Genomic DNA, 14,196 nt, shown 5'->3' on the forward strand with positions numbered 1-14,196 from the left:
CGACCGCGGTTGTAAGTTCACCTCCGGTGAGTTCACCTCCGTTGGTCTCTACCACGACGGCCTCCGCCATGCCTCCTCCGGCGCCGGCGACTACGGCCGGTCCTTCAGGTATGTCCAGGGTTGTGGCGTCTAGCCAATCTCTGCCTCCTTCCCATCTGCATGACCTCTTGGATGGATATCCGTTAGGTTCGGGTGATGGGTTTGGCGGCTACAAGCCTGTCGTCGACCCTACAGGTGCGTAGGGTTATTTTGGCCTGTTATGTTGTTTTTTTTTATATATCATCTTTTCCTAACTGCTTTTTGTTTTTGCAGTGTCGGATTCGAATGAGGTGTTTGTTCCGCGGTGGAACATCCGCCGGGGAACCACCCTTCGGACGGCTGTGGACTGCGTCGAGTGGGCGTGCCACGCCGCCCCAAGTGGGGCGCTGGGGGAAGCAATGTCAAGCTACCAGGAGGGTAGGATGACAAATGAGCTCCGGATTCTCTTAGCTCGGATGCAGCCGCGCGTCGAGCTGCTTTGTCGTGAAAATGACAAGTTAAAGGCAGCTCGTATCCAAGAAGTAGCTCAGGCGCGGGCTGTCCGAGAGGAGAACAGGAGACTCTCCGCTGTTGCTGCGGAGAAGGAGAAGGCCTTCAAGGCCCTCGAGGTTGAAGTTCAGGCCCGTCTCGAGGCCCGTTCCAAGGCTGCCCAAGCTGTTAACGAACAGCTTCGGCTGACTAAGGAAACTGCACGGAACACAACTGAGAGGGCCGCCAAGGCTGAAGCTGTTGCTGAGCCTCTACGCCTCGAGAATGAGGAACTTAAAGCCAAACTAGAGAGGCTCCAACAGGCTCATGATGCCTTGGCCATGGAAGACGCCAAGAAACTCCAAAAGATCTTGGACCAGAGGGGCGTGCTTGACCATACTGAGCGTAAGCTAAAGGGCGTCGAAGAGGCTGATGCTAAAGAAGTGTTGCTTGCCAACCTTAACAAAAGTGAAGCCGAACGCGCCTGTAACCAAGCTCAAGCTGCCCTCCAGGAGGCTCTGGTTACCAAGGAATGGCTTCTACGAGAAGCGTTGTCGCAGGTAGGCTTAGCTTCATAACGTCTTTACGCTTTTCTTTTTACTAAGAAAAGGTTTTGATACTTGTATTTTTTCTTGTAGGTTGTGCATCGGGTTTTCACGGACACATCATATGACGATGCCATGAGCGCAGCCCTCAACGCTTCTCATGAGGATGGGGAAAAGGCTGGCTTCCTGCTTGGTCTAGGGTTCGTTGAGAAGGGCATCCCGCCTTCCAACTTCCCTTTATATGATGTGGATACTGAAGCTGCTTATGACCAAGCAGTGAACCAGTATGCTGCCTTCCCGCATCCAGTGGTGGAGAAGGTGAACGAAGTTGTTGCTGCTGATGATGGGTTAACCATTCTCAAGACCTTCCTTGAACCGCCACAGCCAACTGATGGTGCGGGTACAAGTGGGTTTGGAGGGAGTGGTCCTGAAGCTTGAACCTTTAGATCCCTTCCCACTGTTAGGATAGGTTTATGTTTTTGTATAGATTTACACTCTTGTAGGCGGGTAGATACCCGGCCATTCTTGTAACACTTGAATTTTTATGGAATGTAAATCTTTTGTGCGGGTATGACCGTCTTGCTTTATAAACATTATACGACATGCTTATGCATATTATAGTTTAATTTGGCACTTGTTTTGCCGCATAAACAATATATGATTCGCTTGTGCATATTTTAGTTTAACTTAGCAATTTCTTAAGTACTTTGGATAAATTAACCTATCAACATGGCAGATAATAGGTTAAAGTTTTGCTTCCTCTTTCGTGATTGTGCGGGTAAGACCGTCACTTGCACTTAGTAGGATGGCTAAACTTTACCTATATCTGACCTGCGTGGAGGTTTTCCTCATTTTTTCCTTGAAGATATTTTCTAAGTGTTCTGAATAAGTTAACCGTTCGACGCGCGGTTGTCGATAGGTTAAAGTTCAGTTTCCTCTATCATGATTTGTGCGGTTAGGCCCGGCACTTTCATTTAGTGGGATGACCGAACTTCACCTATGACTGACCTGCGTGAAGGTTTGCCGTTTTTTGTGTTTATGCGGGTTTTGCCGCTTTCCACACGCAACGATTTCTTCACACTTATTTATGCGGTGAAAACCGGCATCAGTGTTTTGAATAAATTAACCGTTCGACGCGCGGTTGTCAATAGGTTAGTTGGGTTTCCTCTGTCATGATTTGTGCGGGTAGGACCGGCAATTTCATTTAGTGGGATGACCCAATTTTACCTATAACTGACCTGTGTGAAGGTTGTCCGTTTTTTGTGTTTATGCGGGTTTTGCCGCCTTCCACACGCAAAGACTTACTTCCCCACTTATGTATGCGGTGAAGACCGGCATATCAGTGTGGAAAGTTTATAAGTATAAATGTAAGATCATCAGCGTCAATGTGATAAGGAGAATCATTTCCATTAGAAGTGGCTCTGAGCCTTTTCTTTTACAAGTTTGGAATTGCTCTACATGCAGACTGTGTAATTGAGCTCCCTTCCATGTTCTTGGGAGTGTCATCGAGCCTTTCGAGCCGATATGCACTTTGTTCGGAATCTCGTTGTTTACGCAGTATGTAGTCTCCGACATTGAAGCTGCAGTTTTATTCGTGTTTTCCCCAACTGGGGTTCTACACGCATTAGCCTGCTCAGCGTTCATTACGCCACGAGGTGCGTGAGCGTCCCATCTCTGACAAATGTTTCGACGGTGTCCTTCAAGTCTACGCATTCCTCGGTGTTGTGGCCTCTTGTCCCGTGGAAGTCACAGAATTTGCTCTGATCAGCGTTGTGACGCTCTCGGATTATTGGAGCCTTTGGCCATGGGAGTCTATCGGTGTCGAATATCTCGGTAACGCTTTTGGTGAGTGGCGTTCATCTGGAGTTCCGGTTCGACGACTGCATGTATCCTTTCCGCCTAACCGAGGGTGCGAGCCGGATGAGGTGTCAAAGTTTACCCTTGACTGCCAAATGCCTAGCTTCCTCTTTTTGTTTAGTCGGGCGGTAAGGACATTGTTTTCTCTTGTTTTCTGGGTGTAGAGGTTTGTGCTCTGGGGAAGATCTCTACCCAGTTGCTTTTCCGTTTCCGCGAAGCGTTTAGCTGCTGTCATGATGGCATCCCATGTGGATGGCATGCCATCTTTACCCGTTAAGGTGCGGATGAGCTCTGGGTCTTTTGTGCCCTGGATGAAAGCAGCGCGAACAAGATCTTCGCTAATATTACCCAGACTTAGCTTCTTTGAGTTGAAGCGAGTGATGAAGTCTAGCAAAGATTTATCTTCCTCTCGAATGCAATTGAGGATTGTCCATTGCTCTTCGGTATACTTTCTTTGTTGGCTGAAGTGTTGGCTAAACTTCTGTTGGAAGTCTGCCCAATCATAGATGTGGTGGACCGGTAGACGGTCAAACCACGCTCTAGCTGCTCCAACCAACGTCATCTGGAACATATAACACCACGTGGGTTCCGTCCAGTTGCTGACGGTTGCCCCCGCTATGAATCTGTTCAAATGATCGTCTGGGTCGGATATACCATCATAGGTGCCGATGTTGGACATCTGTTTGGCACTTCTTGGGGCGATTGCTTCCGCAATGTCCCTTGCAAACTTGGAGGTTCCCGCATTTGCAGCGGTTGGTCTGAAGGTTTTAGAGAAGTCACGTGGGTTTCCACCCGCGTTTTTTGGTTTGAAGGTTTCTCCAAAATTCCTTCTTGGTTGGAAGTCCGTTTCCTTACGCTTCCCTTTCGCCTTATGGCGAGGGTTTACGTCGGTGTCGGATTCCTCCGAATCATCGTCTAAGTACTCGAACTCATTGCTCATGTTGAGCTGTTGTCGAGTGCTTCCGAATTCGTCGGCCTGTTGGAGTGAACGTAAGCGTTCATCCAACTCAGCTTGGAATTCCCTTTGACGTTTTTCCACCCACGCTTTAACTTGTTCGAGTGTTTGGCGAGGGAGCCTCGTCTGTTGTCTCTCCAACTGGGTATTGGTGAATCCCAGTGAAGGATTGTTTACTGCACTTGCCCCGGCTTGGGTAACCGAGGTAGTGTTCGTAAAATGTGTGTATTCGCCGGTGTTCCCCCCAGTAGCTGGGGTTGTGGTTACCGGGGTTTCTTGGTTACTCCCTGGCCTGGGGACCGGAGTAACGTTAACCATCTTTTCGGAGGTTTTGAAAAAAACTGAGAATTAGTTCTAGCTTTTATGCACGGATGGCGCCAATGAAGAAACACTAATTGACCCCGGGCAGATTACAGATAATCTGGGGGTTGAATAGATGTTTCCCACGAGGGTTAGTTCCGGCAAAGATGGTTGTTCTTCTGATGACCTGCAAAACAGACCGTGAGCTCGTCACTGAGAAGGGGGGGGGGTACCTCCTTGTGACCACCCTCCGGCGTGAGAATCAGATTAGATTGCTCTTGAATATAAATGTATATTAAGAGAAATGACTAGAGCAGATATGATGGTATGAGATGAGATCATAATACCGTTCCAAGGTGTTGGAGTATTTATAGCCGAAGGTAGGTTTCCAAGCAGGTACAGCCGGCTGAATAGTATTCATGTTCTGCCAACTGTGGGCTACGCACGTGCCATGCTGGTGGTTGGTGGGTAGGCAGCGGCTGATAGTGACCAGGCCGGCTGTGTACTATTCCTGTTCCACCAACTGCAGGCTATGCACGTCCTCCGACAGGTTGGTGAGTAGGCAGCGGCTGACAGTGACATACAGTACAAGAGCGTGCTGCTCATCATACTGTTGTCAGTGAGCTGTCGTATCTTTGGTCAGATCTTTTGTCCATACCTCGTCAGGTACAGTACAAAAGATCCTCCAATATCGTACGGACTGGCTCATTTGCGCGGAAGTGTTCCCGACTTTGTGCGGGAGTGTTCCCGGCTTGCTCACTCCTTCTTCAGGTGACATTACTGAATTATTTAAGAGTTAAGTGCCTTGTGCGTGTAGCCTTGCTGCGCAGGTAGCCTTCCCTGATGGCTTGTATCCGCAGCTGTGGGAACAGGCGGGGTACTTCACCATTGGGAGGTTTTTTCCTGCGGGAACAGCTTGCGTACTGCGCGTAAGGACGTCACGTCTCTGAGCATGGTGGGTCCTGCGGATCCAGTTGGTTTCTGCGCAGACATCCCTCTTCAAGGTGAGTCTTGCGAGTTTAGCCTTTGCGCAGACGTCCCTGTTGAAGGTGAGTCTTGCGGGTTCAACTGTGCAGACGTCTCTCTTTGAGGTGAGTCTTGCGGGTCTAACTGGGCTCTGCTGGGACCTACCTCTTCAGTTACATTATTCAATGCTTTCTTCCAAATTAATTAAATGCATCGTTTCATAAAGATAAGGTCAAGATAATGGAAATATATATTGATGGAAACTTATCATTGTGTTGTATTTAAAAGATTTACGAGTCTATGTCTTAAAGTCTTCATGATATGTATTAATTTTGTACGTCACATGTGTGTGTTATTGGACTTGACCTCTAAGAAAATACACATTTTGTGAAATTTTTTGTATGATTTGGGACTTGTCAAGTGTAGAAAAAATTGTTGAAACTAAGTTTTATCAAGAGTAAAAGTGTTTTTTTTTACTAACTTACCGTAAATATTTATTTGTAACCGCAGTCCACACAAGTATTATTTAATGGGTTTGTGTTAGACTATATGAGAGCTTTGCAACAAACCAAACCGTATATTTAAATGAGCTAAGATGAAAGTGACATCAATTTTTTAAGTTGAATGTTTGAAACTGTAATATCTTGAAAAACTAACAAGAAAATGGGTGGAAAGAGTGGGGACTAGTCTTAAATAGGATGCCAGGTAGGAAGATATTTGGAGTGGTATGTAAGCGAGAGTCTTCCTTAGTGTTTCCACCAAGAGAAAAACAAACGCACACGTGGTGCGGGTGATAAATGAACTTGGCATTTCCCATCGCCAAGAGTAGCTTTTCTATGTTTCGAAGGCTTATGCGAAGTCACTACCGAGTATCTCCTACTGCTTGGTACCACCAACATGGTTCAGTGTTTACCCAACCGACCATCCCGGTCACTACCGATCTCTCATCCTGCTTTCGAGTTGTTGACTATTGTCCAAGTGCGTTTGGGTTGCTACCGACTTTCTAGTTTACTATAGATTGGTTGAAAAGAAGATTGATAGCTTGAATCAGAACATCAAACCAAATAAAAGGCATTGAATACGTCTAAAGAAATATATTCATTCGTTTAATGCTTGATAGAGTCCTTTTGATGTCATTTCATTATACTGAGGCGAGGTTTGAAAAAAAAAAGAAAAAACTCTGGAGGATGACAAACACTAAGATGTTTCCCGTCAATCCTTTCGCGATCTTCCTATTCATGTTATTCATATCTTCTCTAACAGTACATATTGTTTAAACTTATAACAATGCTTTACAAATATTAAGTGATACGAACCTTATCAACAAAAGGTTGGCCTCGTGCCTATTGTTAGACACGGTTTACCAACAATATCACCCGACTTTTCATTTTAGGCATGTCAAGTTAAAAGCTCCTTTTTAGCGGCTTCACATACCCGTCTATCCCTATTTATAATCCTAAACTACTTAAAAATAAAATATATTTTCATGTCAGATTTTGAACCTTGATCTTCACTTTTAAAAGCAAAAGCGTTATAAGCATGAAATAAACAATACAAAACTATTTGTAAGCAATGTTGTTGAGATCGTACAGACAGTGACGTAGCTTGGGCGAGTTCGTCGGGGGGGGGGGGAGGGGCTCAAAATGTATTATAAAAATCATAAACTATGGGGGCCGGCCTCAAATTTTTGATGTAAAACGGGTAAATTTACACTACGTATACATTTTTTCGGACGAAGAAGGGGTCAATTTACACTACCGCGCAAAAAACGAGGGGGGGGGACATTCGGTCTCCTGACTGGTCCAGTTCATTGTCGTTCGCTCAGTTCCAAAAAAACTGGCCGGTCTGAACTAGTTTTTCGATCCGACTGGGAAACCAGACCGGTTGAACCGGTTTTTATGTTAAAAAAATATGTTTCTTTTTTGAAATTTGTTTTCCAACACTTTTTTAAGCAAAAGCCGCTCGGCCGGTCTAACCAGTTAAATAGGTTGCCCGACCGGTTTGCTGTCCGATTTAGTTATAAAAACATTGCTTGTAAGCATGAAATTACAAGATCACTTTTTAATATATACTTTATTAAATAAATAAATAAAAACTATTCTTGGTATTAAACCATGTATTTACAATATCACTTTTTGGCATATTCCCTTTGGGTGGAAATCAAACCCATAGCATATATACATAATTTAAGTATTTAAGTATACAACCCCGACCCAACTCACTTAATTCCACATCTCAATGCAAATTAAACAAACACACTACCAATTCAATTTAAACCCACACACACACATCTTTGACACCCCCAACAACCTTCCTTTGACCACTACCATCACATCACTTTAAACCTACAAATTCTTCTTCATTCTCTCACTCACTCATTTCATCATATACACTTAATATTATTCCACTCCCACCATGCCCAACAAACACACTTATAATAATAATAATAATAACAACTCCTCCACCACATCACCACCGGATCTCACCATCAATCAATTACACCATTAAACAACAAGCTGCCGAAGGCGAATGTGGAGGCGGTAGTGACAAGAAGACTAGTTCTATCAACTTCTTCTGCATTTCCAATATTAATTCAAAAGGCGCGGCTACCAGACATTCACCTTCAAATTCGACCCAAGGAAAATGCCATAATAACAAGACTAGTTTCATGAATCTCAATATTTCCACTAACAGACGTGGCTGCCGGATACTCACCCTCACATTCGACAAAAGAATGTGAAGGTGAATATGACAAGAAGACTAATTCAAAAGACGCGGCTACCGAAGAATGCGAGGAAGGTAGTGAGAAGACTAGTTTAAGTTTAAGCTCCTCAAACTATTCTTAAATCGACCAGGCCGAGCCTCGGGCTAGGTCATTTCCCCCATCAAAACCGCACAAATCGAACGACATCCGATGGGACGCCATCCAATCGGTTACGGCTAAGAATGGTGAATTAAGTTTAAGCAATTTTAGACTATTAAAAAAGCTAGGGTTTGGGGATATTGGGAGTGTGTATTTAGCTGAGTTAAGGGGATCATTAGGTTGTTTGTTCGCGGTTAAGGTTATGGATAAAGGGATGCTTGTGGGTAGGAAGAAATTAGTTCGGGCGCAAACCGAACGAGAGATTCTCGGTATGTTGGATCATCCGTTTCTTCCGACACTGTACTCACATTTTGATACCGAGAAGCTTTCGTGTTTGCTTATCGAGTATTGCAGTGGTGGTGATCTTCATATTCTTCGGCAGCGCCAGCCCGGGAAGCATTTTTCTGAGCAGGCTGCAAGGTTTAACACTTGAACTTATTGTTAACTATTTTGAAACATATTGTTCTATGAGATATCATTGTGTATTGGTTTTGTTGTTTTAGGGTTAATTGAAGTATTGAACCACATTGAAGTATGTTTTTCTATATTTATGCAATTATGTGTTAAATAATTTAGAATTTTTAACCTAATTTGTAGGTTTTTAGCTGTGATTAGAGTTGTGAATTTTTGGTATGATACGAAATTTGCGGGTTTGGGTTCAGTATAAATGAGTTCGGGTTGAATCCATGTTTGCCAGGCAGTTTCACGGGTTAACTCGTTTTATTCGTTTATTCTTAAATTTTGCCTTTTAAAATGTGTTTACAAATTAAATTGGTTGGTATTTTATGTCAAAACTTAAAAGTGAAATTGACATGGATTTCTTTGTAATTATTTTATATATTTTTTTTTGTAAAAATATAAGTTTAAAGTATTAATTTACAAAAAAAGCAGGTTAAAGTGGTCATTTTCATGTCAACCCGTAAATATTCGTGTCATTTTCAGGTTCATCTGTCTGACTTGACGCGTTTAGCACCCTTAGCTATAATCCACATGAAATAACATTTTCTGTCACATAATCTTTTGATTATATTACTGATCCATAACTGTGCTATTATTTAACTTTTCAGATTCTATGCTTCTGAAGTGCTTTTAGCTCTAGAGTATCTTCACATGATGGGAGTAGTATACCGCGATCTAAAGCCCGAAAACGTTTTGGTTAGAGAAGACGGTCACATTATGCTATCTGATTTCGATCTATCATTAAGATGTTGTGTCAACCCGCGATTAGTCAAGTCAACAACCGAGCCGTCTTGCACTGCAACGTCACACTGCATCCAACAATCTTGCATCGAACCGTCTTGTGTGGAGCCCACTTGCTTCCAACCAACTTGCTTCAAACCGCGCCTTTTTAACTCTTCCAAAACATCAAGTTCCAAAACCGAAAAGAATAAGAATAACGTTAATTTAGACTCGCGCCCTGTGCTTATTGTTGAACCGACTGCTGCTAGATCCATGTCGTTTGTTGGGACTCATGAGTATTTAGCACCTGAGATCATTCGTGGTGATGGTCACGGGAGTGCTGTTGATTGGTGGACGTTTGGGATATTTTTATACGAGTTACTGCATGGTAAAACACCGTTTAAAGGGAATGGAAACCGAGAGACGCTGTTCAATGTTGTTGGTCAAACGTTAAAGTTTCCCGAGGGGTCAAACATTAGTTCGGCTGCAAAGGATTTGATTCGTGGACTTCTCGTTAAGGACCCGCAAAAAAGATTAGGGTATAAACGAGGTGCAACCGAGATTAAACAACACCCGTTTTTCGAAAGCGTAATCTGGGCTCTAATTCGTGGGATTCAGCCTCCTGAGGTTCCAAAACCGGTTGACCTTTCGTTCTTTAGTCAAACGGGAAAGTCAACGACGAGTCAAAGCGACAAGAAGGCTTCTGATTCTGATAGATCATCAGGGCCTTATTTAGATTTTGAATTCTTTTAGTTTTGTGTTAGTTATAACTTATAAAACTTGTGCATTAGTTATTATTATTATTGCAACCTTTGCTTGTGTTCACTTTCTCAATGAAAATTTTGGTTTGTTTTGTTTTGTTTTGTTTTGTTTTGTTTTGTTATTATTGCACTTTATGAGTTTTTTTTGTGCTTTTTGTATTTTTGAGGTTACAAATTATTTTAAAAGAAAACATTTTAGGCCCATTATTATTATTACTACTATTATTATTATTATTATTATTATTATTGCATCCTTTGCTTGTGTTCACTTTCTCAATGAAAATTTTGGTTTGTTTTGTTTTGTTATTATTGCACTTTATGAGTTCTATTATTATTATTATTATTATTGCATCCTTTGCTTGTGTTCACTTTCTCAATGAAAATTTTGGTTTGTTTAGTTTTGTTATTATTGCACTTTATGAGTTCTTTTTTGTGCTTTTTGTCTTTTTGAGGTTACAAATTATTTTAAAAGTAAACATATTAGGCCCCCACTTGGATATTATTTTGCACTTTAGAAAATTGTCAACAAGCAAAACATAACAGTTAGCTTTTTCTTTTTTCATATGCTTTCTCAGCTAGAATCTTGATGGACCATTTTCCTTTTATATTTTTATTTTTTATGAGAATATTTAGAAAGTAACTTTGGATTTGACACATCATATTAGAATTGTATACCAACATTTGAGTGATGTCAATTTCATGGTGAATTCTGTTTTGTATGATTGATTATTTGAGCCTTTACTGTTGTGCACTTTGTATGCTTTATTTTTTTCCTAGGGGCTAGGACTGTCTTTCTGAATATTTTAACTTTTAATTGCACTATTGATGCTTGTATTTGACTTCTTTGTGTAGTTGAATAGTCTCTCTCATTTTTTTATTTTTTTTTTCGCAAAATAGATGTAACATTATCTTGGGTTTTCTTTAAATGAAAGCATTTGTTTGGGTGACATTGTTTTCTTCAAACTTAATATATTGATATCATTTATTTTTAGATAGATATTTAGTTGGTAATTTTTTAGTAAGTGGTGTTTTTAAGAAAATGCAATTATTTTAATTAAAAACAAGCATTTAATTATCTGATGGTGGTTTCTTGTACCTACTTTTCTTTTGGTATTACTTGAATATTATTTGCTGTGATTTAATATTCCAACTAAAATCTAATGTATCAAAGACTCATGAGACTAGATTTAAATGTGATGCAACCATATTGCTAGTTATCACTAGTTGTAACAACAAATATAACAGGTTCATCCATTTTTATCTAAACGAATTTGAAAATTTTATAAACGAGTTCGGCCATATTTTGCATTTTTCAACTTAAAAACATGATCACTAAAATAGCATAAAGTTTCACCTTGTAGGCGGTGACGGACCTAAGAATTTTCTCACGGGGTCAGAATTTACTCAGTTGACTATTGTTATATAAACCTTTTTGGGTCCGCTTCGGTTGTTTCTGATCGGATTGAATCCAGTTGGGTCATATACACTAATCGTGGTTATTAGTTAGTAATTATTTCTTACACGATTAGACTGAAAGATTATGAAACTTAGTTATAATTTGGTAAGTTTATTGCCTTTACAATTACCATTTACTTCAAATAACTTACCACCAAAAGGTCCAAAACAAAAAAGAAACATTCAATAATAATTAAATTCGATATATAAGATTATAAAATGTATATTAAAATACTGAACAACCAAATGTATGCGTAGTGGGCGGCATTCCCAATGATAAGAGTGAATTTTTGACGAACAGCCAAATGGGGGCGATTAGTTGGGAGGTGGGGGTGGGGGGACAAGGATTTGTCGCCTGGATGCTATTTTGAAAAATATTATTATATTAGTATGTGTGTGATATATATGAGATTGCAATATCATTATATCCCTAAAACAAAAAATATTCATTTGCTGATTGGGTGTTGCATATCACTTATCCCTCCGATTTACATCCCCCATTACACATAGCCTATAAACCAAATGTCATTTATTGAATTTAATATAATAAAACAATATTCCGGTTGGTGTGTAAATTTCTCACTCTTAGGAGAAGGTTAACATACAAATGAAATTAACGTGCTAAACGTGAGAATCAAGTAGAGTAATTATAAATACAAGTAGAGTAATTATGTAATTACATCATAGAGTAGTTATCATAGAGTAATTACATAATTACTCTACTTGTATATATATAATTACTCTACTTAATTCTCACATTTAGCACGTTAATTTCATTTGTATTTGGTCCAAACCCTAAGTCTTAAACAACAAAATGTTATCATGGGACCAATTATTAACAACTTGGCCCCTATATAAAGAAAGCTTTAATTGGACCAAAAAGTAAAGTTATATGTTTAACCCTTCAAGTCTTCTAAATGTTCACAATCACCCTTGACTTCTTTTTTAAGTTCTATGTCACCCGTGCGATACTTCTTCCCAACAACTATCATTTTGCTTTTGTTCCCTTTTTAAGGAATCTATAAACCAACCAGACGGAGCTCTTTATATTAAAAGCTTCAATTATATTCCATAATTAATACAATAATACCACTTTATTATTTATTAACTTAACTAATCTATATTTCAAGTATTACATTTTTTATCTACTTTTTTTTATACACAATTTTATGCGTGATTTTTTTTGTATATGTATTAGCTATTTAATTTTTTATAATATGACGGTATGCATTATACAATATAATAATATATCATACAAAATAAGCTCGAGCTATTATATATATTTTAATTAGAGGATCATTTTCTCGTCACTAACCTACTATTCCATTTACTGTTGCTTAGTTTATTATTTTCTTCAATCATAGATATACGTGTGCTTTATGTTGACCACTCAATTCCGCCGCCTTTACTTCCTAGCTATACTAATTTCTTTTACTTTCGTTTTAACTTTTGTTGGATCACCAAAACTCATCTTTATACAACTTGTCTTTTAATTCTACCTGGTAAGTTGTTACTTGGTTCATGTTTTAATTTTAATAGTTGTGATGTTAATCATCTATGATCTATGTGCTTAATCAGACCTAATTTCGGCCGGGTATCTTTGGTCGTGTAGTTTAGTTTGCTAATTTTTTTTATTATTAACAAATAACAATGTTTAATTGATGCCCATCTCAATCATCATCACCATCTTATGCAGTTAACAGATTATGAAAATACCTTATAATAGCTTAATTTGAAGAATACCCAATGTGTTAATTAGACCCAACAATTTATGATTGATAATACACGACATTTTAGGCTTTTCAAAGGTTTCTTACTTAGAGTTTGTTACTCATAAGAACTAATTACAGAACTCAGAAGAATAAGGTTTGGACACTAATAAAGTTTGCTGAATTTGCAGTCAATGACTCAATGGAGAGCATTTTGAAAGTTTGAACTATTATATAAAACCATTGAAACTTTAACTGCAGGAGAGATTGTAAAGTTAGATGCTTAGATCATACAAATAACAGGGGGTCGATTTCTATGTTAGGTTATTGTATTTTAACATGTTGCTTCTATTCCTAAATTTTAATGCATACAGAAAACACATTGTCCTAAAGACTAAACAAAACTGCAAAACATTGAACTTACTAACGAGGATACAAAACTGTAATGTTTGTTTGCATCTTATTAACCAAGCTCGGTATTAAAACTTTAACACCTAATCTCCTATGAAGAAACAATAATAATATAGCATTGATTAAGCCAAGCCAAGGGTAAAATCATAATTGTTATCACCAGTTCATGAATTAATAAGCGGAGTAGTTCGCAAATCTCGTTACACCCGTAATTGTCATCATAATGTCCACACGACTGACAAAAACTATTATCAGAAACGAGAATCTAGGTATTCCCGGGTATTTGGTAAGTTTAAAAACTTAAATGAGTCCCAAAAGGGTATACTATTACATTATACCCGACGGTAGAGGTGCACAAAATACCCGATTCCAAACCCGACCCGGAACCGGTTCCTACCCGTACCCGACCCGCGGGTAGGACCAGGTATAGGATTTCTCCCCGGAGCCGTACCCTCGAAACCGACCCGGAACCGGATATACCCGGTCAAAACCCGACCCTACCCTACCCGGAAAAAAACCCGGTGGAACCAGTCAAATACCCGACTATACCCTGGTTCCTACCCTGCCCAGGTTTTGACTTTTGTTGACCATACCCGGAACCGATTCCTACTCGGATCCTGATAATATCCGATTTGTGCACCTCTACGCCTCTACCCGAGGGATAACCTAAGCTGGTTTACCCACCATT

At 39.9% G+C, this 14,196-nt stretch overlaps 1 pseudogene across 1 annotated transcript; it reads left to right on the forward strand.

Moving 5' to 3' along the window:
• The first annotated feature begins 7,878 nt into the window (after positions 1–7,878).
• Positions 7,879–10,002, forward strand: LOC143556188 (serine/threonine-protein kinase D6PKL2 pseudogene; annotated as a pseudogene). The gene is made up of 3 exons (XR_013139339.1): positions 7,879–7,929; positions 7,986–8,413; positions 9,061–10,002. The product of XR_013139339.1 is annotated as a serine/threonine-protein kinase D6PKL2 pseudogene (transcript).
• Positions 10,003–14,196: the final 4,194 nt, after the last annotated feature.

The sequence above is a fragment of the Bidens hawaiensis genome, unplaced genomic scaffold (genome assembly GCF_021521415.1).
Source record: "Bidens hawaiensis isolate Kalapana, Puna unplaced genomic scaffold, B.hawaiensis_p1.1 tig00018483_1, whole genome shotgun sequence".
Lineage (NCBI taxonomy): Eukaryota > Viridiplantae > Streptophyta > Magnoliopsida > Asterales > Asteraceae > Bidens > Bidens hawaiensis.